This window comes from Haliotis rubra, unplaced genomic scaffold (genome assembly GCF_003918875.1).
Source record: "Haliotis rubra isolate DU_JTF1 unplaced genomic scaffold, ASM391887v1 Scf275, whole genome shotgun sequence".
Taxonomy (NCBI): domain Eukaryota; kingdom Metazoa; phylum Mollusca; class Gastropoda; order Lepetellida; family Haliotidae; genus Haliotis; species Haliotis rubra.
In genome coordinates, this window is record NW_025766836.1 from 293,592 (window position 1) to 319,415 (window position 25,824).

At 38.3% G+C, this 25,824-nt stretch overlaps 1 protein-coding gene across 1 annotated transcript in view; it reads left to right on the plus strand.

Annotated features, from left to right (window-relative positions):
* Positions 1–616: 616 nt before the first annotated feature.
* LOC124280833 (protein-tyrosine sulfotransferase 1-like) overlaps positions 617–25,824 on the plus strand; it is a 53,567-nt gene continuing 28,359 nt past the window's right edge. Inside the window, exon 1 of the mRNA XM_046716816.1 lies at positions 617–751. The gene's annotated coding sequence lies outside the window, so the exon portion shown is untranslated. The remainder of the gene's footprint in view (positions 752–25,824) is intronic.

Sequence of the window (25,824 nt, forward strand, 5' to 3'; positions counted from 1 at the left end):
GAACTGTGTTGCATCATGTTTTAGTAGAACGCCGCTTGGAACAACATTTCGTTTATGTCACGGCCTTTAAAATAACTCGGATCATATCCAGTGAATATAAATTTGTATTATTCCTAGTGACCACCCTTGAAGATCCGGGTTAGAATTGATCTTCAGTAACCTATGCTTGTCGTAAGAGGCGACTAACGGGATCGGGATCGGGATCGTATTGCGTAGATCGGTGCTCATCATGTTGAACACTGGATTGTCTGGTCCAGACTTATTTACAGATCGCCGCCATATAGCTGGAATATTGTTGAGTGCGGCTTACTGTGCTCGTGTTCAGTTGTGTTACCCAATCACAGCTATACCATGTCCGATCTCCTTTTGCCAAGCATTAAGATTAACTGAAGACAGTTTACACATATTATATTCTTGTTTTCAAAATGGAATATGGCCAAACAAATATATAGTATAATCCTTCATTACTGCGCATAAGAAAGTAACAATGAAATAAACTGGCACAATGCTAGATCCAAAACAGCACACGCCGCTTAGTAATTTGAGTTACCCGCGCTGTCAATGTTATCGGACAGTAGGTGGCGCTGCGGCCGGAAGTAGAAATCCCCATGTGTTGTTGTCTAGCTGCAGCAGCGTCCGATCAGTTGAGAGCGAAATGCATCGCCTGTTAAACTGTATCCATGGATGTGTACCAAAGTGACTTCTGGATGTATATTGTCCTCATCTGTCCGGCGGGCTGACAGAGAGTCAGGTAGGCCTACAAACTACCCTCAGTGTCAGGAACTGGATTTGGGTTTGTGTGTTCATCGTTTGTTTATCTGCGACTAACGTGAAAGGGGGGTGGCGACATCTACTGCAGATGATGGTTTACAACCATGTGGAGTCACCTATACGATGTATAGATACGAAGAGTCAAAGTTCTTGCTAAGTTCTCTTAGTGTTTGAAATTTAAATACCCACTGGGAACGGTTGCACGAAGAAAGGTCAACTCCACGAGAATCGCTGATTGTTTACTGGCGTGTTGGAGTCAAAAGCGGTGGTGCTTGTGAATCAAACGCGTCCAAATCTGGCCTTTAAAAGAATAAGAGATTGTAAACGTAGTGCACAAAACTGTTCATTGGCAACTTTGTACTGAAACTATCAGTTTTAGGTATTTGAAGAAAATAATGAACAAACCAATATTTTTTTATTGTTCATGATTCCAGATCAGGCTCAAATGGAAATACTTCAAAGTAAGCCAACAATATCTCTTCTTTTTCATAGTTTCGTTGTTGTTTTTTGTTAATTGGAAGTTGTAAGCATAATAAAAGTCATTTGGCTCCAAGCATTTAATAATATATGCTTCACATTGGAAATGTAACATCTAAAAAAAAAAGGATGCTTTATGTTTTTATGTAATGTTTGACTTCCTGAAAATCAAATGAATATTCATCCTGGTTGAGAGGCTTATTCATTAACATGAGTAATTTGAAACTCATGTTTACTTTTGTGATTGATTTGTTGAATATTTGTTGTGATCATATTACAACCAGTGTGTGGAACAACTCACTTCAGTCCCAGGATAATTGTACACAATTTTTTATTAATTCCTTGACCCCATTACAATGGTTACTTTGGGTAATGTGATTTGCCGAACATTCAACACGATCAAATAAAATGCTGAAACAAAGATGCCTCATCGTTAGAATGATGAAGAAATAGTGAGATGGAATCTGCTTCCCATTTTTCTATCATTACATATTGTACTAATTTGTAGGAACCTGTGTAATTGGAAGATTATTTTGTTGACCTAGTATGATGCTACTGTGTTGGGGGTCTAATTGCTTATTCTGCATTGTGACGTCTGTGCCAGAATATCAGTTTATTCTTCATTAGGTTATGTAGAAGTGTAAATATACCTGGATACACATGGTCACCAGTCCGTTAATCTGACATAAACAACTTGGGACTTGGTTTCTTCCAAAATCTACACATTTTAAGTGAACCAAAAGTGTGAAATGAGCTTCAGACTAGTTGAATATGACCAGTAGTGTCTAGCCTGTTGTCATTTCAAGATGGTATAAACATAATAATGTTGTAAAACACTATTTACTATGTTCTTTATATGCAAAAGATTTCCAAAGTCACTGTTTCTTTACCTGTCTGATATTTACTGAAAATGTTGAATGCAAGAGACATTATAATTAATATATTATCATTTCATGCCAGTTTTTGAGGTGTGTATTACAGCCCTAGTTGTATTGTCTTGCAATGTAGTGTAATGCCACTTCAATAGAAAATGGCTTCCTTCTCAAGAAATCTTGGTAGACCAAGTTATCAATATCTTGGGATTTCTGGTCTCCCCTCCCATGATATTGCCGGAATATTGCTAAAAGCGGTGTAAAACTAAACTCACTCAAAATCTTCGGAAGACAACTGCAAAGTCAGCGCATAGAAATATATCCGTTGCTCACTGTAAGTGTCAGGGGTGAAACAATGCACCACTGCATCTTGTATCACTTTTCTCTATATCAGGAAGAGCTTTTTATGGATATCAACTTCCTTATTACACAAGTTTCGGAGTATATCCTTACTCCTTCGTCTGGTGAATCCAAAACGTTGTGTTCCTCATAATAAAGAAGTTGACATCCATAAAACTCTCTTCCTGTGTATCACTTTCTAAATGCCACTGAAAGACCTGATTCTCTATTTTGCTGGGGCAGTGGGGGTAGCCCAATGGTTAATGCGCTCGCCCGTCACATCGAGGATCCGGGTTTGATTGCCACATGGGTACAATGTGTATAAAGCCCATTTCTGGTGTCCCCCTGATATTGCTGGAATATTGCTAAAACGGCCTATAACAATACTCACTCCCTCTATATCACTGCAGAACGATACACATGATAGAGAACTTACTACTGATTTACTGCCCTCCACCCCACCAGAAGTGTTTGTTGTTAGTCAGCGATGGAGTGATTGATTGAATAATAGGTCAATCAATTGATCTCGCTTGCTGCAGCGATTAGTGATGAGCTCAGGAGGCTAATCAATGTTCATAAAAAATGAAACATCAATTTAAACTTTAGAAAGTATGTTTCTTATTGTTATGTTTGTTAAATCAAGACATAAACGACTGATACAGTTTCCCGCCTCGTAAAGCTGCAATGTAAACAACATACTCGAGTGCATGTTTCAACAGGAAGTAATCTTGATCATGGTATTATTACTATTAATTGGGGCCTGTTTTGTTTGCAAAGTGCTGCGATCGCTCTGTAATTCCAACTTCAGTTTTGTGGTGTTTTTCACTCTTACAATCGATTATTGACCTTGCATTATCGATTAGCGAGTGATAACCAGCACTAGTATTTAGTTGTCAATAAAGTCCTCCCTAGCAGGACTCAAGCCTCTTTTGTTGGATTACTGATGCTAACTGGTGTCTGCTGATTATAGTATATACTGGATAATGAAAAGGTGTTCACTGAGAATTGTAGTGTTGTTTCCGTTTAAGTCTGTATATGGAATCTTCTTATTTAGATACAGATTCAGGATTGTATGGTTTTGTCAAGAAGTTGGTAATGAGATACTATTTATGAACATTTTCAATCAAGGTTTATTAGATACCTCAACTCAAATGTGGCATGAACGGCTTGACAGCGATTCTCTTGCATTTTATTCCTCTTTTAAATCTCTGTTAGAGTGTGATTGAATGGTATTTATCTATAGTAACGTCACCTATTCAAAGGATTCAAAATACTCGGCATGATTAAGCAAAGAATTCATACAGGCATGTATGGTTTCTGTAGCATAGAAACTGACCATAGGTTGTTGATATCCGAACCCTGTTGTCATTTTCTACAAATTTTATCAACAGCCATAATGGACTGCACTGGAGTGAGTGAGGTTTGTTTTACGCCACACTCAGCAATATTCCAGCTATATGGTGGTGGTCTGTAAATAATCGAGGCTGGTCCAGACAATGCAGTGATCAACAGCATGAGCATCGATCTGCGCAACTGGGAACCGATGACATGTGTCAACCACGTCAGCGAGTCTGACCACCCGATCCCGTTAGTCGCCCCTAACGACAAGCATGGATTACTGAAGATCAATATTCTAACCCGGACCTTCACGGGTAAACTAAATTTAGAAGTGGCAATGTGAACATTGGAGTTATGAAACTAAGAAGAGGACAGAGCACCGTAAATGATATCGATATATTGTGTAGGACCTGTTTATCCCTCGAAGATGAGAGTCATATATTGTTCGACTGCACCATATTTACAGACATAAGAAAAGAACTCATTCCAAAGAAAAACGATGGACAATGCATATCTATTTAATCACTCATCAATTCTCGAAATTCTGAAACCATTAATAATTTAGCTTAATATATTTTCCATGCATTTACTTTAAATGAGAACTGTAAACTCTACCTTACTGTCAAATTGCTTTGAATATTTAATGAATATGTATAATGGGTCATATGGCCTTTAATACGAATAAACATACCCGTACTCATATCTATTTTCAAAAAGGTGTTCACCTTGTTGTGCTGTACGTATGTCTGATCATAGCTACGTTTGCTCGCATTACCTTACCAGGTATGTCCAAATTAGAATAGATGAGAAGGTTATTTTTTTACCTGCAAATTACAACTCTTTTGAAGTGTATGATAGGACAGCAATGACACCACTGTGAGGCGAAAATTATACAAATTATGAATATTGGGGTGTGAATATTTGTTAGTGAATAGCACTGAATACAATAACAAAACAGCAGCTGAAGTATTCTTCATTATATTCAGTGAAACAATGAGAAAACAAAGGAATGACAAGCCTTTATGGAAGATCAACATCTTTATTGTACAATAGCGACATCTAGGTATAGATACTTACACAGTTTTTAAGCATGAGGTAGTGAATGAGTACAGTAGAATATATATACTGGATAAAAATAATTAGGGATGTATTTATTCATTGACAAAATATCAATCATAAAAATACCAATATCCCTAACTTATTTTGTCCAGTATACATAAGGTACATGAGGGCTAACAAAGAAAATATATTCTTTGACACGTTTTGATGATGGCATGTTGACAGTTTTAATTTATCCTGACAATGCTGTCACATATTTTTAATAAGAGTGTTGAATGTTTTCCTGTTTTTGATATGTTCCATCTTGCAAATATTACCTTCATAAATAACACCCAAATTTCAAGTAAATCTCCTCTTTTAATTAAATTCATGAATATTCAATCCTGGTGGTCACGATTAAGAAACTGAATTAATGAAAGTTTATGGTTCAGTTCACCGAATACACAAGTGAAGTAAGATTCCTTGTGTGTGCTGAGTAAGTTGTACACCTAAACTAATACAAGCAAGCTTTTGGGGTAGCCTTGTGGTTAAAGCATTCACTCATCACGTCGAAGGCCCGGGTTCGAGTCCCCCATGCGTACAGTGAGTGAAGCCCATTTCTGGTGTACCCCACCGTGATATTGTTGGAATATTGCTGAAAGTGGCGTAAAACTATACTCACTCAATCTATATAATGCAAACTATCTGCCAGGCTTGTCAACAGCTTTTGAATATCACTTCAGTGCATAAATTGTTTAGTTTTTTCACTTTATTAATTCATGGTACATGTAATTATATAAAGTATCATTCTAGAACATTATCATCTTTGTGCATCTTAATTGATGTACATAAGCACTTGTAACATGATTTTTATCTCACTGGCTTCTGTCATGAAAACATGCTAATAAGAACATGCTAACCAACTTATCTCACTGGCTTCTGTCATGAAAACATGCTAATAAGAACATGCTAACCAACTTATCTCACTGGTTTCTGTCATGAAAACATGCTAATAAGAACATGCTAACCAACTTATCTCACTGGTTTGCTAATGAACATGCTAACCAACTTATCTCATGAAAACATGCTAATAAGAACATGCTAACCAACTGATCTCACTGGTTTCTGTCATGAAAACATGCTAATAAGAACATGCTAACCAACTTATCTCACTGGTTTCTGTCATGAAAACATGCTAATAAGAACATGCTAACCAACTTATCTCACTGGTTTCTGTCATGAAAACATGCTAATAAGAACATGCTAACCAACTTATCTCACTGGTTTCTGTCATGAAAACATGCTAATAAGAACATGCTAACCAACTTATCTCACTGGTTTCTGTCATGAAAACATGCTAATAAGAACATGCTAACCAACTGATCTCACTGGTTTCTGTCATGAAAACATGCTAATAAGAACATGCTAACCAACTGATCTCACTGGTTTCTGTCATGAAAACATGCTAATAAGAACATGCTAACCAACTGATCTCACTGGTTTCTGTCATGAAAACATGCTAATAAGAACATGCTAACCAACTGCTAACCAACTGATCACTGGTTTCTGTCATGAAAACATGCTAATAAGAACATGCTAACCAACTGATCTCACTGGTTTCTGTCATGAAAACATGCTAATAAGAACATGCTAACCAACTGATCTCACTGGTTTCTGCCATGAAAACATGCTAATAAGAACATGCTAACCAACTTATCTCACTGGTTTCTGTCATGAAAACATGCTAATAAGAACATGCTAACCAACTTATCTCACTGGTTTCTGTCATGAAAACATGCTAATAAGAACATGCTAACCAACTGATCTCACTGGTTTCTGCCATGAAAACATGCTAATAAGAACATGCTAACCAACTGATCTCACTGGTTTCTGTCATGAAAACATGCTAATTAAAACTGGTGAAAAAGGGTAGCAATAGCATATCAACATAAGATTTTGTCCTATGTTGGTCATTTTGGTGTGGGATTTTGTCAAAAGAAATTTTGTCTGGGTAGGATTTTGTCCGGTTTGGATTTTGTCCGTTCCCCTGTGAAATATGTGTTGCCATGAGTACTACAAGTGACATGTGGGGATTCTGGCGTAATTAAACATTGGCCGACATCCCCTGTGTACAGCTTTCCAGTTAACAAATACACAGGAAAAGAGCAATTATAGCAAGTCCTTGTTGTTTGACACAGTGAACCTGCCCACTGAAAGCGTTAATAAGCAAAGCAGCAAGCAAGGACATGCTTGTATTAGAATACCTTGACAGATGTTGACGAGGAGAAAGTTAATTACATGTGGTTGCTGCATGTTTTATGTCAAATTTTTCAACTACCTTGTATGATTAATGTTTTAACCTGTCACCAGGTTGTCCCAGGCTTGAAAACATTGGGCAGATTTTAAGAGAGAGTTAAGATTTAAAAATTTTATAGCGATGTTTATAGCATTTAGCGACAGCAGATTAATAGGGGTATTAGTGAATGAGTTTGGTTTACGCCACTTTCAGCAATATGTGGGGGGTCACCATAAATGTGCTTCACACATTGTACTCATGTGGGGAATTGAACCTGGGTCTTCGGCGTGACAAGCGAAAGCTTTAACCACAAGGCTACCCCACTAGTTGGTTTCTTTATAGGCTTTATAGGTATGGGCTTTATTTGAATGATATACGTTTTAATAATTTTTCATGTTAGTGCTACCCAGCTGAGCAATATGAATTTCCCTTGGGGTAATTCAGTCTCATTTCTTACCACAACTACTGGTATGGCAAGCTATGTGCAAACAGGCCTGCTAATGAAACAAGTGTCAAATAGGGTCCCTGTCTGGACAGTAGACAAACCTTGGACACTCGATTTAGAGCATTGGACAGCAGAGATCTGTCTCCTGATGACATTATGTAGATGGTGCTTACAATGTTTAATAATGTTACAAAATTCTGATTTCTCTATGCAATAATAACAATGGAACCTTCCACCCATGACTGAAAGCAAACGAACAGATCATCTCAGTATATCCTTTCGTTGTAACAGTGACCTACAATAGAGGAAAAGGGAACGAATCAGAATTCGATAGCTGCAACTACCAAAACAGTTTTGTGTGAGAAGAAACCAACAACCTGTACAGTGATGAAGCAACTACCATCGATGCGTACAGTTATTGTTTTCATTAATATCTCAGGTTGTATGTTTTGACAGAAGCTAAGATCTTGACACAGCAGCTACATAACCTCAGTTAACCTCAAAATGCACAATGCGTGAAATGAATCCAGTTGATTATGTTGTAAAAACGTTGAAAGTGGTCGACTTCTCAGCTTTTCTGATCAACACTGAAAGACGTATCAAGAAATGCTTCAAATGTAATTTGTAAACAAACTATCGCGTGTCGTGACCAAATGATATAGGGGTTATAATCGATGACCATTCAGTTTATAAGACAAGTCGATTTCATAAACATCTACTACTTGGAAATATCAAAATCTTACGAAGTTTGGGGCTTACTCTCTACCGGGATCCACTGTCTATCGCGGAAATGGTAGTTGATGATGACTAACTTCTGCTTGAGCAAGGACAAGGCTTACCCCCTGTGAGAATTAAATCACCATTTCAAACAGAAACATGAAACGAAGGCATTTTCTGGTCTGTGGTGCCCTGAAGCATGCTCACGCTTCCAGACATGTTAAGCGGTACGATGCATGATTAATCAACATTGTATCAATACAATAAAGTATCACAGCTGGATTTGATTGAATAAAATGGTTGTGAGCATGGAGAAGAGCAAATGTTTCTACCCTTGGATCGGGTTCAATAATCTGTTACTTCAAACCTAATGAGTGAGTTTAGTTTTATGCCGGCATTCTGGCAATATTCCAGCAATATGTGCTTCACACATTGTACCAATGTGGGGAATCGAACATGGATCTTCAGCGTGACGCAGGAACGCTTTAAGCGCTGGGCTACCCCCACTGGCCCTCTTTAAAACCGCCTGTTTTGGGGGACTCTTCTAATCTGTGTATTAATGTTCAAGTATCTTATGGTTTTGAGTTATCACAGATGTGGGTCGTCAAGTGTTTTGATATCATTTCACGAAGGAAGAGCCTCGTCTGTCTGGAGTTAGTGAAGTGTCTTACCATTTAAAGGTGACATACCTCTGATAGTATGCAAATTGTACAGGCACTGCATTTGTATTCATGTTCCTAATGTCTCTTAATGGTTTTTGACTGCAAATGTAGCAGGCAAACAACACTAAGAGACATTAAGAACATGAATACAAATGCAGTGCCTGTTCAACCCGGCAGACATGGCTAATTCGTGTAAAATTTACTCTCTGTCTGGGAAATATTAGTAACTCGCCAAAATCAATCTGTCCTATGATTACAATATTCTTCATTTGAGTAGAAAATATTTCCAAAGGTCCATCATATTTTATTGATTGAATGGTGGGAAAGTTGATGTCTTCATTGTGAGAAGGTAGAGTTTGGATGCAGCACTCACTCCCATTCCAGCCATATTGCGGCAAGCTGTAAATAATCAAGTCAAAGGTCCATCATATTTTATTGATTGAATGAAGGGAAACTTGATGTCCTCATTGTGAGAAGGTAGAGCTATTTGGCGGGGGTCTGTAAATAATTGAGTCTGGACCAGAAAATCCAGTGATCAACATCATGAGCATCCATCTACGCAATTGTGGGATATGATGACATGTGTCAACTAAGTCAGCAAGCCTCACCACCTGATCCCGTTAGTTGCCTCTTACGACAAGCATGGGTTGCTGAAATTCAATTCTAACCCGAATCTTCGTGGTAGAGAGATCATGCGATGAAAGTGTGTTAAAATTGACCCAAACTTCACTGAAGATAACAATGTGTTTCCTCCTGGTCAAGAGGCTAAGTTACAGTGAGTGAGGTTAGTTTTACGCCACTTTTAGCAACATTCCAGCAATTTTACGGCAGGGGACACCAAAAATGGGCTTCACACATTGTGCCCACTAAGTTTCAGGATGATGGCCGGAAAAATGTGGTCTTACTGGCAAACCTGATTTAGACCGAGCAGGCAAATGAGGCATGAGCCTGTCATAAGATAACACGCAGCAAAGTTCTACAAGACTGCAGTGGCAGAATACGGTTAAGTGAGGGTGAGGGAGAATATTGTGAGTATATTGTTTGGTTGCTGAAAGCTGTCATTACCAGAATCAGCCCTGTGAAGGTCCTTTTATGTGTTTGCAAAGTCGGAGACCACAGCTGATATTGTACTCCAGAACATTCAGGAGCTTGTTCCAGTTTGGTTCCACCTTTGCCAAGGAGTTTAGAAACTTCTGAAAATACAGTTGACATGAACAAATGTGTTTTATCTGATTGATGACTTTTTCAAGGATTTGCCAGATAAAAGCGTCTCATCAAATTTGCATACAGATTGAGAATGATTACAGATGTTTTGATTACCCAATGCCATTTAGAAAGGGTCAGCATTTGTGCACATTTGTGGAAGCCGTGGTGGCTGAGCGGGTTAGGCGGGTGAGGGTGTGGGTTCGAATCCTGGATGAGACTCAACCCAACAAAAGTACTAGAATCTGTTCTTTACTGAGAAAGTGTAATCCCAAATATAACGTGTTACAAATGTTTCATTGTTGCATAATAGGCTTAATACTACTTTGCATGTGCAGTGTGCAAAATTTACACTGGTCCTGTGGTCCCTGGCTAGTAAAACGTCATCAGGACCACTAGATAATAAGTTTAAGTTGGTCCTGGTGGCCAGTGAAGTTTGTATTAAGTAAATCTACGAATGTTATTTTGGACCAGTGAAGTACAGACAGGACCACTAAGGCCCCATAAAATAATATGTCCGTTTCCGGTAACCCGACTGACCCTGTCCTAACCCACTCGACCCTAAATCTTTTTTTAACCAAGTCAAATCGAGTATGATTTTTTCATGTTTTTCAGTGTATGTAGGGCTAAAATGGATCGCATTGAATAGGCATAATGGGCTCTCACTGACAAAATCTGCAAATGAATAACATATATAATGATTTGATATAGAAATCTATCAATGTTTCATCACAAGACATTGTCACAACATGATATGGTATCCTTGAAGACATTCTCAGGTGCCCACCTGGTGCTATGAAAAAAAAGAAGAAGTAAAAATATAAAAGATAAAACCGACCCACCTACCCTATTTTTAAAAAGCATGTAATAAGAAACGGACATATATTTTTGGGGGGCCTAATTATTGTCCACTCACTGGTCATGTGGAGTAGTAGATATTTTGAAAGGTATCTTTCCCTGCATAAATGAATTAACTGATTGATAAATAAATCTTTTGTCTAATCATAAATCATTGAATTTAAGGTTGAGGAAAGCCAAATATTATTTTCCTTTACGTTTTTTTAAAAATTCTTTGAGGTCATTTTGTTTATATTTGATTCCATAATATTTTTATGGTTCCCATATTCACAGTGATTATCTTTGTTAGAGTATCTGCTCCTGATGTTTGATATGTACGACAAGTTCGTGTTGTCTTTTGTGGGGGGCAAAATGAGTCGCCTGAAGTTTTGATTAGCTATTTGTATGTGTATTGATCTTGGAACCTGTCATAGCTTTGCCCACTTATACTAAATATTTATTGATTTCTTATCACACATGATTGATAATGCTAGTTGTGAGCCTAATGAATTATACGCTTAATCACTCAAGCTCTATTTGCCCCATCCCTCAACTGTTCGGCCTGCATCAAGGATGTGAGATTGCTGGGTTGTGTAATGGATACAGATCGTGTATGTATTGTAGCAGTTCAGGGGCGGTGGGTAGCCTAGTGGCTAAAACGTTATCTCGCCACGCCAAAGGCCAAGGTTCGATTCCCAACATGGGTGCAATATGTTAAGCCCATTTCTGGTGTCCCTGCCGTAATATTACTGGAATTTTGCTAAATAGCAGCGTCAAACTAAACTCACTGTAGCAGTTTATGGGTACAGATGGTGGGGAGAGGCCACTGATCATAGTCAGGATCTCTCATCTACACCAAAGTAGCCATTAAGTTTTCCATTGGTATATATTTGATAAATGAACATTATCAACAATCATCATGAACATTCAGTATTAATTGTCATCATAGTCATGATCATCCATGCTTGTTGTAAGAGGCGACTAGGAGGATCGGGTGATCAACATCAGGTATATACCTCATGTTATATTCCGAGAAAAATACCTATGAAGATCTGGGTTAGAATTCGTCTTCAGCAACCCATGTTTGTCGTAAGAGGCCACTAACGGGATCGGGTGGTCAGGCTCACTGACTTGGTTGACACGTCATCTGCGCAGATCGATGCTCATGCTGTTGATCACTGGATTGTCTGGTCCAGACTCAATTATTTACAGAACACCACCATTTAGCTGGAATATTGCTGGGTGTTCCGTTAAACAACAAACTAACTAACTATTATCATGATCGCTTCACAATTTTTATCATAATATGTAAAGTAACTGCCTACAGAGCTGTACCCAGTTGCTTCTTACATTACTGTCATAATTATTGATATTGACAACAGCTTTGAACTTGATCATGACAATTTTATGAAGCATCAGTAAAATGCATTGACAAATACAGGGAGTGAGTTGGGTTTTACCCAGCTTTTAAAAATATTCCAGCAATTTCTCGATAAGGGACACCAGAAATGGGCTTCACACATTGTACCCATATGTGTGCAGTGTAGGAAAGATGTAGAAAATCTAGCCTGTCCACAGGACTGGCAGGTCAAATTTTTTACCAGTCCTGCCAAAATCTAGCCTGTCCTCCAAATATAAATAAAACACCTTCGGCAGTAAATATTCAAAAAGGTTATAATCATTATATATATGTCATTGGTTTGCTAAAATTGACCCGACATAAGGACGGACTAGATATATTTTTTTTAACCCGTCCTCCACAAAATTCACCCGTCTCGGACGTTGGGACGGGCTATCTTTCCTACACTGTTATGTGGAATCGAACCCAGGTCTTCAGCATGACCAGCTCGGCATGATGAGGCAGTTTAACCACTCGGCTATCACATCACTCCCCCTATGATGAGTCATTCGTGGATCATAAGTCATCAGTGATGATAGTGTGAGAACTACTCCTACCTGTTCATGTGATGCCACAAACTTATCTTAACAGATTCAGCAGTTGTTTTTAAGCATATGTTGACACCACCAATAGCTGAAGGCCGTCTGATGCTTCATTAGTGATTTCGTGACTACTGACAGAGTCAATGGTTTTTGATACATCTTACAAACAACAAATCACTCAATAATTCTGTGATTGCTGGGAATCAGAATAGAAAAAGGCCACACTTGATGACTTTTCAAGTAAGATTTCTTTTCATGAGTTGAAATCTAAACATAATAGCTTGTAATTTGAGAAAGATGTCATTTACACATTTTCACTATTTCATTAACTATTTATAGGATGTTCTTCTTAATTGCAACACATTTTTAAAAAATCTCCAGAACATTTTGGATGACAACTATATCAGTTTTATCTACAAAAATAACGGCTGCAAGAACCTGTATAATGGTGATCCTTGTCATTATTAAAAGGCACAATGTCACACTTTTGCGACAATATTTTGATTATTATTTGTATATAATTGGGCATATGCACTCACTTTAGCTTCCTATTGATGTAATAAAAGACTTATTATTCCTTACGACTTGCCTGAAATTGTTAATTGAAACTTTGAGGCGAATAGCTTCCAAACAGAGAACACTTGCCATATATGGAAAGTAATCAATTGCTCCATACATTGAAAACTGTCGCACGTGGTGTTGTCAGTGTTTGCCGAACCGGTTCAATCACGTTACACGTAAGAGTTAAAAGTGCTCCAAGGGACATAACATCATAGGTTCGCTTGAAATAATGTTCGGGCGGTAGAAGGCAAGAGAGTCGATTTAAGGCAATGTTGCATTAATTCATTGGAACTTTTTAATTTAATAATTTAATATAAATATGTAATGTTTTTTGGATTAAACTATATAGTAGCTTCCCTGAGGGCTGATAGTTAGCAGGGTTTGATTTAACAGATGTTAACCTACTTGCACCAGGTGCAACCTAAGGTAAAAACCTATTTGCACCAGCCAAATTCCAGTTGCACTGCTTTTATTGCAATATGTTGATGCAGTTATTTAGATGTTTTATTCAGAAGTTTACTCACTCAAAAATAGACTAATAACTAGGTTGCACTTTGTAATATTGGGTTGCACCAATGCAAGCAACAAAGCACTAAATCGAGCCCTGGTTAGTATTATTGAGAGAAATGCATCTTTATTTTTAGAGAAGTGTGGTGTGATATAGTGCATTTAAAATCCAGTCTTCTACTCTAATACCTGGGGCTGTGGGAGGTAGCCTAGTGGTTAAAGCGTTCGTTCGTCACGCCAAAGACCCGGGTTCGATTCCCCACGTGGGTACAATGTGTGAAGCCCATTTCTGGTGTCCCCCGCCACGATATTGCTGGAATTTTGCTAAAAATCGGCGTAAAACTATACTCATTCACTCACTCACTCCAATACCTGACTGTGTGAAGATCTGAGGGTGTAGATGTTTGCAACAAGTGAATCATGAACAAACTTTGACGTACCAGTTTCTGAAACAATTCGATTTCATTTTTATACCTCCTGGATTTTGGAATATCTATTTAACCAAAGAACGACTCGCACAACACTTGTATTCCTTCCGATGTAGTCCCTCGTGGCTGTTGATACCATGTGTAGAAAAGGACAACAGGTTTTAGATATCCACAACACAATGGCACTCGTAACCGATTAGTTTCTATGCTACAGAAACCATACATGCTTGTGTGAATTCTTTGCTTAATCATGCCGAGAATTTTGAATCCTTGAAGTTGATTGGCTGAAAGTTCACATGCCATGACCTTCTGTGGAGATCTTCATGCGGACAGGTATGGTATCGCTGTAAACACTCCGATTGTAATTGACATCATGTGGTTGTTGTAATGCTTGTTAACCAATCTAGCAGTACATACCACACCTCAGTTGACGTCAGTTATTATCCAAACCTTGTAATATAATTCTTTTCTGTGAAGGGGTTGTGGGGTAGCCTAGTGGTTAAAGTGTTTGCTCATCATGCTGAAGACCTGGGCTCGATTCCCCACATGGGTACAGTGTGTGAAGCCCATTTCTGGTGTTCCCGTGCCGGGATATTGCTGGAATCTTGCTCAAAGCTGGGGTAAAACCAAACTCACTCACTCACTCTTTTCTGTGACAATGGGGATTAAATGTGATGCCAAGGGACAGTTTCGAAATAGCACACACCTTTGTCTTGACTCAAGGACCTGAGGAGACGAGATAGCTGATAAGGTTGAAAGATAACTTGGCTCTGTTGAAGTGGGATGACCCAGCCACCGACAAGACCATACTGTATAGTCTGTTAATAATCTCAACCACTTGTCATGTCTATTAGCAGTAATAAATGCTAAGCTTGTTTTTCTGTTTTTCAATTTTTGTATTGTTTGAACAATGTTAGGTAATCCTTGTGTATCACTTGTGTATCATTTGTTTATGTCCTTATCATTTAGGCTTGATTATTATGTTGTATAAGGTGAGTGAGTGAGTGAGTGATGAGTTGAGGTGAGGTTTTATACCACCTTTAGCAATATCACAGCTTTATGAAGAGAGCCATCTGCCTTGCGATCCAGTAAGCAACATTAACAGCTATTACACACAGTCTCTTTCATACCATCTACTTAGTGGGTCTCGAAGTTGGGCCTTCGCCAGCGATACTAATACGATTTCTTTCTGTGAAATGTTTTAACAGACATGGCAGGAAAAGTAAAAGAATTCCCTCATAATTTTCGAATTATTTCATATACCATATAATTGCTATATTATGGTGACCCGTGAAGATCCGGGGTAGAATAGGTCTTCAGCAACCCATACTTGCCACAAAAGGCGACTATGCTTGTCGTAAGAGGCGACTAACAGGATTGGGTGGTCAGGCTCGCTGACTTGGTTGACATATGTCATCGGTTCCCAATTGCGCAGATCGATGCTCATGCTGTTGAGCACTGGATTGTCTGGTCCAGACTCGATTATTTAGAGACAGCCGCCATATATCTGGAATATTGCTGAGTGCGGCGTAAAACTAAACTCACTCACTCACTGTATTAAGGTCCCCTGACTTCTGAGTCATTCTGCAGTAGTTCTAAGCATCCCTCGTAAGAGCAAATGGTTAACATGTTTAACGTGGAAGTGCAGATGTTTTTGTTTCTGTCACAGCCTGTTTACAGACAACAGCAACACAAAAAGGGCATATCGTAACTTTGGCTGTGTATTGGCAAATAAATTGTATTGCAATATATTGCGATTCACATTCCCATATTGCGATGCCTACTGCGATATATTGGGAACTTAGTTTTTGACAGTCAGTGACACTAATTGTGCATGTCAATCCTATTTTCTACATTATAAGTCCCTAAACATATAGTCTGGTCCAGACTCGATTACTTAATTACAGACCGCTGCCATATAGCTGGAATTTTGCTGAGTGCGGAGTCAAACTAAACTCACTCACTCACTCCTAAAGATATACGTTACGGTTCTGATAACAGAAATATCAAAATTGGGTTGCACAGTCAGTTATTCTATTGACCTTTTTACACAATTTATAGTATTGCAGTATGCCAATTTTGTCATTGTATACGGAAAGAAAAGTGTGTAATTTAAACCATAAAGATAATCACAAAGGCTTCGTGTATGTTCTTTACCCAATAAACCGGTTCTCAGAAAATATGTTGCAATACGTATCATTTGAAAAGCGTATTGCGATATACCGGTATAGCGGTAATACTGTGCAGTCCTAATCATAGCATAGTAACTATTATCAGATTTTTAGACTGACATTAAACTAAGCCTTGGCACTACAGCCAGAACTCTGAAATCAAATGTAACACGTTGTGTATAGTTTTATAGTGCCCATTTGTCAATGTTTTAAACATTCAACGCACTTATTTGGATGGATACGGTACGCGAAATTTAGTCAGTGGATCAGTAAACCATGGATTAAAAAATGCATTATCTCTACTAGTGCTGGAATGACACTTAAGAATTTGAGATATCTTCCACAAAATGTTTCAGTAGGTCACAGTGACCTTTGTCTTCCACAAGGAAAGAACCCTGTGAGCAAAGAGAGGAAGATAACAGTTTTAAGCAATCCTTCAACAGTCCTTGAAGTTCTTTTTTGAGCTCAATAGAGAAACTATTCACCACATTTGGACTTTAGAATGGAAACATGTTAGAAGTTTTATCAAGTTAATAAGGCTATATGAGCCATTTGTTTCAGGGTCAGTGTGTTAAGGATATTCCCTCCAGACTTAAGAATTGTTGTTTAGTCAACCAGTATAGTGGCAGGTGTGATGCTAAAACATCGTCTTTGTGAACTTAATGGCAAACTGATGACTTTTTGGAATGATTGTTATTTTATAAATTTATATAGAGAGATCTAGTGGTATTTTAATTACTTAAATTAAATGGTAAAAGAGACAAGATGTTTATTGTGCGAACTCTCCATGGTATCAGATTTATTGGTCCTAGCCTAATGCCGTATTTAAAGCATATTCATACAATCAATCACAGTATGATATTAATGTAGTATTGTCAGATTTGTTGTATTTTTCATAACTGTTTTCATGATATTTAAGATCAAGGACTTTCTGTATGATAATGACTGAATGTTCTGGAAACAAAACTCTATTGTGAAAGATGGGCTAAAGAGCCCCGTGGCCATCTTGACTGTCATGTTGAGTGCCTCTACTTGATCTATGTGCCGAAGACTTCAAGCAGCAATGCTTACATGACACTGATTGATCTTTGTATTACAACCTGAAGCTCACCTGTACAAGGTGTTGATTGTTAATGATGATTGTGTAAAGGTTGTTACTTTAATCTCTCTGAAATCCTGAGCAAGGGATGATTTATTTTGTTCCGATAATGCTCGTTTGAAATGATGTACGTGATGGTCCAACGTTTGGTCAGGTCACCTGTTCAATGTGTGCTGTGACAACTTGCGACATGTAAGTCCCTGTGCACGTTCATTAACAGACCTTTGTTTTCATCAGAATAACTGTAACTGACACATATGGTGCAGAGATTCCAACCTCAATGATTTATCGTAGTTGCTACAATTTTTTTTTAGCCTCAAGCTACGCCAATACGATTGCACGATAAATTCTGCGAAATGTGAAGAAAATTCATTAAGATTCGGATATATAGACAGAAACATATTTTCGTTGATTAAATACATTTTTTGCCATAAAGAGACGACAAGAAGAAATGTAATGCTGATAATTTGGAAATCTGCTGTTGGAGGTATGTGAAATTAAAGCTCTTGATTAGTGTCATATTATCTTTCTCAGAATCCATCATGATTTTAAGTATTTAGTTGATTACTAATTTTATGGTCAAACTACTAATTTTGATCCTTGAAACTACTATTTGCAACACTTTGGGGTTGGCATCTCTGGTGGTGACTGTTAGTTTAGAGCAGTATCATGTGTAAAATGTTTAACGAACTGACCGATTGACGATAACAGTGAAAAATGCCATGAAAAATTGATACATTGTTTAATGGCATTTCATTCAACAGTACTTAATGAAAGCTGTAGCTTTAAGTCTGTTGGTTTGGAATAATATGCTGTAGAAACTTTTGTTTAAAATCAAACATTGTTATGATGAGATAAATTCTAATTTAACCCCATAATCATTCCATGCTGATATGTTTTATACATTTGTCCATATGTGCACATTTGACGGTTTGTGCACTGTAAAGATCCGGGTTAGAATTGATCTTCAGTAACCCATGCTTGTCGTAAGAGGCGACTAACAGGATTGGGTGGTCAGACTCGCTGATTTGGTTGACAGTAATGACACATGTCATTGTATCCCAATTGTGTAGATCAATGCCGCCATGATGTTGCTGGAATATTGCTAAAAGCGGCATAAAACCATACTCAGTCAGTCAGTAGATCAATGCTCATGATGTTAATAACTGGATTATCTTGTCCAGACTCGATTATTTACCGACTGGCACCATATAGCTGGAATATAGCTGAGTGCGGCATTAAACAACAAACAAATGAGAATATGTCATGTCATACTATCAAGAAGAAGGCAACAATAAGTGTGGCACATGTGACCTATCCCTTTGTTGTTTTGAACAATAAAGTGTGTTTAAAACAAATCATACTATCAGATAATATGTAGTAAAAATTGGAAGTTATGTACATGAAACATGAGTTATGTGGTTAAGTCTGTAAACCACATTGTTGTTGATTTATATAAGGCCAGACCAGTTTTGTTTCTTGTTTTATGGATCCGCTGGTCATATTTGTTCAAGAATAAAATAAAAAAGATAAAAATTAATTTTCCCTGCTCAAAATATAAAATCCTAATGTATTTATTGTCCAAAAATGTTACTTACAAAAAACAAATGTTTTTAGATTGTTTTTTGCCTAATGTACACTCATAAAATTGCCAAGAGAAAATACTTTTAATATTTATAAGGAATATTAGTTTCACTGCTGTAATTTTCTTTCATCCTGCCTGAAGGTTTTCTGAGGACAAAAATCTGTAAAACAAAAAATAATATTGGTCTGGCCTAATATACAATCTTCAGTGTAAGTGCTTGAATCCCACTTATGTATCTATTTTCTGTGTTTCGTAAAATCTACATAACTGTTATTGACACTGTTATATAGTAGATGAGCTTCTTCATGTGAAGGTAAAGAGGCTTCACAGTGTGTGGAACAGGAATTCATTTTCACTTTCCAGCTAGTGGCGAGGCAAGCAAGCATAAAACTCAAGGTTGCTTGTTTGAAGACTGCTTTGTGTATTGTTGAGAGAGAATGTACTGCTTCTTTGAAAAGAAAAAGGTGTTATGATTGTACGGTCTCGTGAGTAATAATGGGATTTTTCTATGGCTAGGTATTTGCAGTGACGACTTCTAAGAGTCTCTCGGATAATAATTCTCAGATTTAGAGAGCCATTTTCTCTCAGCCAGTATTGTATAGTGCAGGAAATATTCATAGTCATACGCTCACCTTCTCGTATGAGCGCGCTACAGTATATATCAAAAAGAGAGTTTAAAGAAGATTATCTGCTGTCCATAGACATTGTAAGTACAACATAACTAAAGGTTATCACGTTGGTATCAGGCCAAATTGAATTCGTTATATCTTTATCCGTTTTGTTTATTTTGAAAAAATTGAAATAAATATTTCAGCGATCTGTATACAATAATTATCAGTGGATGTAATTCATATCCAGCATGTGTACAATATGTACATGGACTTCAGCTAGAAAAGTAATTTTCTTTGTAACCTGGGATTACACTTTCCCTGCAAAGTGCAGATTCTAGTATTTGGGGGTGGTGGGGTGGTGTGGTGGTGTGGTGTTTGAGTCACTTCTGGGATTTGAACCCACACTGTCACCTAATCGATAGCACACAAAGTCAGCAATTTAAACTAAATACCCAGACGCTGATACGTTTACCAATTCCGCAGCAAATGTCAGTAAATTTGCCAAATCAGATACTAAAAAACAAAGTGAGGAGAGAAGACAGATTATCATTAAACGGCGACCAAGTTCTGTATAAACACAGTGACAAACCTCTATTCGATAGAACAACTAAAAACAATTTCAAGAAGAGAAAACAGATTATCATTTAATCACAACAAAGCTTTATTTACACACAACCAAACCAAGCTTCTCAATAACTAACCTGTTACAAGCTCAGCTAGACTAAGGCTTAGTCTCTGAATATATATAATTTTGATAGTAACAAACAAGCCCATTTATATTGAAAAGGAGTCCTAGGGAGACCAGAGATTCAGACTGAACCTGAGGAAATCTAGACTTGCTTTATTTAGGGCTTTAGCACTGCAGAGAGAGCTTGGCAGTAGGGAAAATAATGTGGTTCAGGGACTGTGAGACAGACTAAAGCTCAGCCTACTCCACTCACTAGACTGTGGACTGTTCCATTATACCCATAGGTGTTACCCTAATTAACCTTCTTGCATGTCAGTGTCTGCCAAATGGGTGTGTGTCAGATATAACCAGAAATAATATTTTCCCAATGCATGTTTATTAGGTTGTAACTAATGACTTTGTAGAAATGACTTGTATTTTATGATAACAGAGCAATTGGAGAGGAAGTAGTTAATGCATAATTTTACATAATTTCATTTACTGCTGTGTTAAAATACATCACAATTTGACGAAATCCATAACATCAACACCAGAGAATAATAACTCTAGAATATCCCATTAAATGAGATTCCGTTGAAGGCAAAATATTGGTGAATATTATGAATGGACAACTGAAAAAGAATGACCACATTTTTGTCAAAAAAGTAAGAATGTTGTCCTATTAGTTGAGATAGTTGTATGTGCATAAAAAGTTCCCAATTTGCCTGCCAAGAGTACCTCAGTGTTTGTAATCTGTCATAATATCCTGAATACTGAATTGTAGCAGTTCACAGATATCATAATCATGTCTTATGAAGCCTTGCTACCTGAAACACAACCATATAATTTGGGCCCTGGTGGGAGAATTGTTGGTTTTGATGTCGACATTTTTGTCGGTGTACCACCATTAGGCTTCGGGTGATTGGAGGTATGGACAGCTGGATCAGTCTCGACAGCCGTATAGTCAAGACACCATCAGAACACCCATGGTTTACAATAAACACATCTGTGAATATCCGGATTACAATTGATCTCCAGCAACCCATGCTTGTCATAAGAGGCAACTAACGGGATTGCTGACTTGGTTGACACATGTCATCTTATTTCAGTTGCGTAGATTGATGCTCATGCTGTTGATCACAACATTGTCTGGTCCAGGCTCGACTGACTGACTGACTGAGTTTGGTTTTACGCCGCTTTTAGCAATATTCCAGCAACATCACGGCGAGGTACACCAGAAATGGGCTTCACACATTGTGCCCATGTGGGGATTCGAACCCGGATCTTCAGCGTGACGAGCCAACGCTTTAACCATTAGGCTACCCCACCGCCCCTCCAGGCTCGATTATATACAGGCGCCATATAGCTGGAATATTGCTGAGTGCGGTGTTAAACAACCATCAATCAATCATAGAAAAAGTATGTTCGTGTGCTGTGAAAGAGCCATCATACAACACACAAAGAATTAATGTATGACACGGGTTCTTTAATCAGATGATTGGTTTTAGTACAACTGTGTGTGATGAATGACCATATTTCCACTAATAAACATTTTGACCTGGGACATTTTATGAGATCTGGTGTTTTAGTCAATATCTGGCGTTTATTTCTTCATTGTTCCAAGATGGCTGTTGCTGTCAAGTTTTGGCAAAGTCTCAGTTATTATTCAAACTGTGTTTTGCATCTTTGTATGACTGACTGAATTGTTTTTGAAAGTATAGCATCAGTTTATCAACTCATAAGTTCCATGACATATTGATACATTGTGATACAACACAAGACCTGTGCGAAGATCAGAATTTCTAATGTTGACCTTCAATCAATAGTGCTGACTATGAACTTAATTGAGTCGTTATGTTTAAAATTTAAGTTTCTGCCTTAATGTCCTTAACACACCAATCTTACATGTGTATATTTCAGTGGCAGTGAATTGTAAAGATTTACTGGCAAACAAGGATAAGTTGAGTACCGACCTGACAATTGACCCATATTAGTATGTAATATTGAGTTCCACCCACTGGCGCTTGCCATTGTTAGCGAAGGGGCCCCAGGTTGTCTGTGATCAAGTGTAGTGCGATGGGTGAAGCAAGGCGCAAGGCGTGTGCAGCTACGCGCGGAATCAATTTCATCGTCATGCAATGCATGTGCACGAGCCTACATCTGCTCTACCTTTCACAAACCAAATGGGTTTGCTCATTGCCGTGCACCGCCTACTTCTCGTAAATGTGTTCTCTGCGCCGGTCCAACTTTTCCTTGTTTGCCAGTAATAATGATATTATTAAATTTGTGTTGTTACAGTATCAACATTAAAATTGCAATAATAATATCAATATTGCTATAAACGATCATATTCTTAGATCTTTACCCGACATCAATTAAAAAAATTACACTCGATGATGTCTTTTCCAAATGGGAGAAGTGGGGTAGCCTAATGATTTAGCATCTGCTTGTCACGCTTAAGACCTGGGTTCGATTCCCAGAATGTGGGTAGAATGTGTGAAGCCCCGGATGCTGTCTCCCCTGCCATGATATTGCTGGAGTATTGCTGTGTCCCCCTGCCATGATATTGCTGGAATTGTGCTGTTTCCCCTGCCATGATATTGCTGGAATATTGCTGTGTCCCCTGCCATTATATTGCTGGAATATTGCTGTGTCCCCTGCCATGATATTGCTGGAATATTGCTGTGTCCCCCTGCCATGATATTGCTGGAATATTGCTAGGTGAGGTGAAATTGGGTTTAACGTCTTGCTTGAGAATATTTCGCTCATATGACGACATGCATGCGTGTGTATGTGTATGTGCGGCTGCTTGTACTAGCCCAGACTTAAGCTGGTTTTATAGTGCTAGCCCACTGTGATACCATGCCGCAGTGAAGCATGAATACCCCACTCAAACACATTATACTGACTCCGAGCCGACCAGTCCTTGTTGTACCCATTAATGCCGAGCGCCAGGCAGGGACCAACAAGTACCATATTTTAACGTCTTTTGGTATGACGCGGCCGGGGATCGAACTTGCAACCTTCCGCTCTCCGGGCGGACGCTCTAATCACTACACCACGGAGGCGGTCTATGGAATATTGCTAAAAGCAGCATAAAACTAAACTCACTCACTTACACAGCTCTGGACCAATGGTTGGAGCTATCCTTGGTTGCTGTCTAAGTCAAACTAGCACCATGCTTACACCTCCACATCTTTGGTTTCATCAATTTAAAATAAATTTAAATACTAAAAAGAATCTGGTTTGATCATGCTACATAATGGGGTTTACCCTGGAACTAGTGATTACTTGAGACAGAGGGAGTACTTAATCCTGCTGATTGATTTCTTGGTGAAATATTTATGGATGCTTGGTCAGAATGTTATTCTTTTATAATGGATGACTGACTGACTGACTGAGTTTGGTTTTACGCCGCTTTTAGCAATATTCCAGCAACATCACGGCAGGGGACACCAGAAATGGGCTTCACGCATTGTGCCCATGTGGGGATTCGAACCCGGGTCTTCGGCGTGACGAGCAAACGCTTTAACCATTAGGCTACCCCACCGCCCCTATAATGGATGACAGGTTTACACATAAGATCATAGGCTTGGTGGGGTAGCCTAGTGGTTAAAGCGTTCGCTTGCCACACTGAACACCGGGGTTGAATTCTTCACATGGGTACAATGAATGAAGCCCTTCTCTGGTGTCCCCTCCCATGATATTGCTAAAATATTGCTAAAAGCATGAAAACTAAACTCATTCACTCACATATAAAATACATCCTGGTGATCTATTTAAACCATGTACACTTAACTTTTGTCTTATTGAACAGTGTTGCTGGGAGATTGGTTCTTGCTACCTTCAGCCAACATAAACTGTAAGCCAAAAATGAACTGAAACTATTAATATTTTATGTCTGTTATTTCCCGAATCCTAATGTATCAGTTACAGGTTATCTATAATTAATATCCACATGGTATATCAGCGTTCGTAATACCTGCCTGTCCGACCGCCCGCAACGGGTTATTTTCAACACGAACTGCCAGATTCTTAAAGGTCACATGCAACGTAAAACACAACTTTGCAGATTCTGATACCTTTCGGTATGGACTTACCGAAACAAATCATCAAAAATGCAAATTCAACTTATGAAGTTGAAAATAACGTGATGAAAAAAACCGCACGAAATCGTAGTTCAAACGATTCACTAACTTTCCCCCAATGCTTGGGGGAATTGAAGTGGTTTCAACAGCTGGGCTGCGCTCATAGCACATGCGCAGTGAAATAGGTTCGCGAAGCTTGGAACCGGGTTGTCCGGTGAATATTCGGTGAAGGCTTTGGTGTGAGCTATTTTTCTAATGTTTTGTTGATATTTCACAGGCGCAAGCTTTTTATATGTTATTACAGTAGATTACCGATTTAACTGTTTATATAATTTCATTTGTCTATTTCACCACACGTTCTTCTTACCGAGTCACTTTCTCAGTTCGATACTTAAAAGCAATGTCATTATTTAGCGTCGACAGAATTTCTAACTGTGATATAGATATGTCGTTGTCACAGACAAAACTCAATGTCTGTTTTATTGGCACCTATGTGTCTGCCTGCCCGCCTGCTAATGACAATATTCAATACACAATTTCAATCACTGACCACATGCAATTTGAACTTAACACCTATCAGGCTATACACCATAAACAAAACGCATTGATTTATGGCCCGAGTTCGGTCTCCGTCACATTATGTAATTACACAGACAGGCAGGTGTGATACTTGTACACATGACATGTTATGATGTCTGTTGATTGCAAAATGTTATACACAAATAATGAGCATGTATTTACAAAACCCAACATCTCTATATATACACACACAATGAGCCGTGAGAGAGGCATCTGCAAATGAACCAGCCGTTTCACTTGAGTGCACACCCACCCGCTCTGACTAGGTTCGGTATCCCGGCTGCTTCGTTTCTTGGGAAGTAAACCCAAGTACAAAATATTGCTGTTTTGATTTGCGATTGTACGCTTATAATTTAGTTTTTATGTTTTTTTCATAACCAGCAATGTATATTATTTGTCATGAATAAGTGATAATTGTGTTTTAATTATGTTTGATTTTTTGGTTGCATGTGACCTTTAAATTCACCTGCCCGACGGTCTGGTTAAAATTTAGAAATGTGTATGAAGATATTCATCAGTTTTAATTTAATTATACTAAGTAGATTAGTATTTTTGTGGGCAGGTAAGGTTTGGTCAGGGCTGCTCAGGGTAT